This window comes from Parasteatoda tepidariorum, chromosome 3 (assembly GCF_043381705.1).
Source record: "Parasteatoda tepidariorum isolate YZ-2023 chromosome 3, CAS_Ptep_4.0, whole genome shotgun sequence".
Lineage (NCBI taxonomy): Eukaryota > Metazoa > Arthropoda > Arachnida > Araneae > Theridiidae > Parasteatoda > Parasteatoda tepidariorum.
Window position 1 is genome coordinate 18459589 of NC_092206.1, and position 5553 is coordinate 18465141.

The following is a 5553-nucleotide window of genomic DNA, read 5'->3' on the forward strand; positions in this document are numbered from 1 at the left end:
TGATATTAGCTTCATTATGTTGTCCGGTTTGCTATGATAACAAATTGCATTTAGAAGAAAATTCTAGATTTGAGCTATTATAAATATTATAAAAAATATTTTTTACTTCTAATTATTAATAAAAACTATATTTAGACATATATATTAAAGTGTGAAAATACAGTAAGATGGTTGTTTAATAAAAAATTGTTCCTGTGTTAAATGCTTTATAAGTAGTAGACTTTTGATGTTATTCACTAAATACTTTAAAATATCGCTAAATAATACGTTAAAATATCGCTACGTTAAATAAAACTAAGAAAATGTGTGAAGGAATGTGCCCCCTATAAAATATAATAACTTCCTACTGACAAACATTCATAGTTTTTAGAAAAAATGTAATTATAAACTTTAATTGTGTTTTTCTCAAAATGACAATTTTGCTGTTTTTTGTCTACGGAAAACAAGATAACTCAACTAATTATAATAAATTTGTCTTCAAACTTTCAGAGATTGTTTCTTGTATTGGTGGTTATGTAACAGACCTCCAGAATTCAGATAACTGTATTATTTTTTGTTTTATGAGATATTTTGCAGTAGATAATGTGAAGAAAATGTGAAAAAAAATGGAAAAATATGCTTAACACTCCATAAATTTTTTTAATTTCATGATATCATTTAAGTTGAGGTTCATAACACTTCAGAGGGTTATACGAAACGGCTCAAAAAGTTTGATAGCTGTATGTACAATAGTTTTTTGTGTAGAGTGTTTTCCGTTAATGAGTTATTTTCATTAAAATTATCTAAAAAATACTCTTTAAACAAAAAATTTCCTGTATATTAAAATTTTCTCTATTAAATATGTTTATTTAAATTAATATACAATATAAATTGCAATAATGTTGTGAAAAATATTTATTTTTCAAAAATTTTGTCCCGAAGGTAGTCGGATACCTTAACTTACTCTTTAAATTTCGAATTTGGAATTGTGGATATTATGACTCTGAGTAATGTTAAAATGTCGTAATTCATCATTAAAAAAAAATCGATGTTTAATATTTGATATTTCTGATTAGATTTATTTTTAATAAATCAAATAATTGTTTTATCCTACAGACTGCACTCTTTAATGTGACCTTCTTTACAGCAACCCTTTCATTATAACAACTGATACATAATATCCCATTTTCTATTTCATAGATTCAGTAATATTTTAATACACATTATAGCATTCAATCTGAAATATTTATTCCACTTTAAAGCCCAAAATTTATAATAATATTTTTTTCTTTATTACTGAAACAATTTATAAAAATTTAAAAAAAATGATTTAATTTTTTCTTTTGATGTTACAGTACATTTAATGTGATTTATCTTGCATACCCTTTGAAGGATGATACACTAGTTCTTATTTTAAGTGGTTGGGAGTTATATAAGTGGCAGTGGTATACTTATGTAATAGTTATTGTATGTTATTTTGCTAGTTAGTTATGCAATAGTTATTGTATATTACTTTGCTAAATATTAGTCTATTATTTATTATTTATGAGTGAATATTTAGAATATACTTTGTTTTTAAACATAATATTTTTATTATGACCTTTGTTTCATTCAGAGACTTTTCATTGGCAGTGTATATGTTGCTTTTTGTGTGACTTTTTTTATTTTAACTAGTGAATTTTCTATATATAAAAAGGGAAATCCTTAGAAAATGTAAATAATAAATTTATTGATTTATTTAATCAAATGTGACTATCATGAGGTTGGGTGGGTAACATTAAGTCACAAATGTTAAAACTTTGAGAGACTATGTTAAGTTCATTGTAATTAATGTGCCTTGTAATAAAATTTTAAATGTTTCATGATCTTTAATAATTTCTAAGATCCTCTATCTAACTTATTATAATTATCTTTTGCTTTAAATATTTATTTCTAAATTTTAACTATTGCTATTATAAAAAGTTGGATTATTATTTTTGGAGTTTATAATGTTTTGGAATATATTAAGGTCATGGAAGACTGTTCCAAAATAATGTCTCTTGTATGGGTCTAAAGAATTTTTTTGTCACGGAAATGTTCAAGTTTTATGAATAGTTTTAAAATTGAAACATTGCATCTCTAATTGCTATTGTATTTTGTCATTTAGTAATGTTAAAAATATTAGATCCAGAGTCAAGTCTAGGAAATAGGTTTGAATTATATGAAGCTGATATACTAGTTTGTCTAAAATATAGTATTCATGATAATATATTATATTATTACATTATGCCATTTATAATAATATATTATATTGACAATATATGTATTAGAAGTAAATACATTAGTTTATAAATTATATTTCAAAGCATTTCCTTATTTTAATTTCATTCTTATGCTCTTTTTTTGTTAAAAGTAAATTTTTTCTTTAATTAAATGATTTTTAATTCAAATAAACTACAATAGAAGTTCTTTATAATACAAACCTCAAAACCTAAATCTTTGAAGTTTGTAGAGTTTTGTATAATATAGTTTATTTTACTTATCTTCAAACGTACCTACTAAACCTGGCAGCAATATTAGTCTGAGGCAGATCAGTCATAAAATGCTTTAAATTAATTTTTGATACAAATGCAAACTTCCCGCAGTGGACTGATCGTTAAGACACGGTTCCCAGCAGATCACCGAAGTCAAGCATCACTGGTTGCGGTCAGTGTGCGGGTGGGTGACCCACTTGGATCAGTCTGCGTAGGGACTGAGGGTGTGCGGTATTGGTCCTCGTTAAACTGTGCTACCGTAAAGTGCTCGACTTCGCGTGCAGGTCGTCGGGCTACCGAAGCGGGGGTGCCATCCCCTCTGCAGAGGATCAAAATTGTGATGGCATGTCTTCGGATCATCCTCAGGGATGTTTCCCAGACCGTCGCCTATAGCTCATTGTGCAGCTCTAGTGCGACGTAAATGAACTACCTACCTACAAATGCAAACTATGCACTTAAGTATTTATTATTTATGTGAAAAAAATTTCTTTAGCATTGAAGCTAATAGCAAAGAAATTAATGAATTTTGGTTCTCTTAGCTTTTGAAATTTTAACCTCTTAGTAAATAATTAAACATGTAATGTAAAAAGTTAATAGTTCTTACTTAGTTATAGAATATTCTTTATTGTAAATTTCATTGTTTACACCCATAAAACTAGTGTGGTTTATAGAATTGTGTTAGATAGATCTGCAACCGTCTTTCAATTTGTATGCTAAAATTAAAGTTATTAATTTCAATAGGAAATAATTGTAAGTTATTGATTGGAATAGTCAACAATATTATTTTCTCTTTTTTTTTAACTCTTCAATTTTATTTTACTAAAATGGAAATTTTTTACAGAAATTTGTAACAGATATTTTGCAAATTGTTTAAATATAAGAACAAAGTGTTTAAATATAAGAACAAATTGTTTAAATGTAAGACATATATTAAATTTCAAAACTTATAACGCTTATGTTAAAAGTATTTTATTTAGTTTAAACAATAACAAAACTTGAAAATACATTAAGAGCTTGTAATTTATGAGTCATTATAGAACAGGTATATGACGGAAAATAATTTAAAAGGCAATATTTTAAAACAATGTTATCTAACAGAATTGTGAAATGTAAAAAATATTTTTTTAAATATTTAGCATTTTTAAAAATATTCTTACACATAATTCAAATTGTATAGATAATTTTCTTTATTCAAACCTCATAAAACCATTTTGAGATTGAAGGTTAATGAGGTAACATTAAAGAATGACCACTTAAAATTATTTATTTTAACTTTATTCTAGTGATTTTTATTTCATTTTATGTAAATTTTAAAATTGGTGTATGCTTTTTAATAATTTGCATTCTTTTTATGTGAAAAAATGTAGGTAGTTTTTGTGCAATAAAGTTCATATCTATGATAAAGGTAATTAAAACAAAAATAACAAAAGGAAAAATATTTCGATTTTCATAACACTTTTTGAGAAAGTATTTAAGTTTATATCTATGTTGTATTTTTTTCTATTTCTAAGTCTATACCTCTATTAGTGCAATTGAAGATATTTTTAAATTTAATTGTTGATTGTGATTAAAATGTAATCTTTTTAAAAATATTTTGCCACAGCTTTGGCTTGATATTTTTACCTTAGATGTTCAAGCTTTTTTATTGTTAATTTTGACAGTGTATTTTTTTGTCATTTTTGATGAAAGCTGCAATTAAAATTTGCAATTTCTGTGCAACCAATTTTGTATCCAACATACCTGTTTCTGGAGCCCTAGACATAATTCATGTCGGTGTTAATGCATATATATTCTATGTCAAGTCATAATCAGGTACTTTTAAACTTATCAGATGGACTAAAAATGTTATTTTCATTGGAAATCATTATCTACTTATTTAGTAGAAAATCAGTAGAATTTAGAGAATTCGGTAAAAATCTCTAAATTCTAGAAAACAAAATTTTCGTGGGAAAATTTCTCAACTGGAATAAATTTTGTTATAGAAAGACTTCTTTGTATTTTGAATTCAGAAATGCAAATTTTTTGCGATATTACGCATGAAGTTGCATCCCAATTAATTAATCCCTTTTATTTAAATAAATACATTAAAGATTTAAAGAGAAAAATTTAAATAATTTTTAAAATAAAATTGATGTAGCTTCTCAAATATTATGTTAATTGCAGAAGTATATTGTCCATAATTTTTTACATCTAAACATTTAAATAATAGTGGTAGGCAATAATTCGTAAAAATATCAGTGTGAATCATTACTTATCTTTCAAGAAAATAGGTCTAAGACAAATTAAATTTTTTAGAATATATTTTGTTCAAATTTAATAACATAAATTTGCTTTTTTCTGATAAAATATTTTTTTTAACCCCAATTTTCCATGAAATTTCCAGCATTTTTAGAATTAAACAGCCCCTGTAAGAAGTGTGCTTGTGCACCTTGGTACAAATGTGTATAAATGTGCAAAAATTTCTATTATTCGAAAATATGCTGCTCGAATGAAATAAAGAAAATGTAGTGTTATTTACTTATTTGTATAATATTTACTGGTTTTTTGATACATTAATTATCAACTAAAATAAAAACTTTTCTTTGTAAAACGGTTAGAAAATTTTCTTTATAAAAGTTATAAATTGTTTACAAAGAAGTATCTTTTATTATTATAAATATTACAAAAATTGTAAAAGTGTTATAGAATGCAGATAATTTTATTTGCTGGTGTAAATTTTTATGTTTAATAATTGTAATTTTATTTTTTCATAAAAGTTAATTAATTAGTATTAATATTTATTATTTTCATAAAGTATTCATAAAAATTAATTTATTAAGATTTCCACTCAAGTTATTATTTTGAATAATTATATGTTTTAAAAAATTTACATTACATTTCCAAACACATACTGATAATTCTTTCTTTGTTTTCAAAGCTGTGATTAATAGCTTAAAGTTATTTTCTAAACAACTTTACCAGACAAAACTTATTGAGCTTTAATTTTTTGAAGAAAAAAAAATGTAGGTGTTAGCTAAAGTTTTTATTTGATAAATAGAAAGGGAATAAAGTAACAACAACA

General features: G+C 24.6%; 1 protein-coding gene across 1 annotated transcript in view; it reads left to right on the top strand.

Annotated features, from left to right (window-relative positions):
* The window catches only part of LOC107457366 (carnitine/acylcarnitine carrier protein colt, mitochondrial), a 29131-nt gene that overhangs the window by 10251 nt on the left and 13327 nt on the right, over positions 1-5553 (top strand). The gene's annotated exons all lie outside the window — the stretch shown is intronic.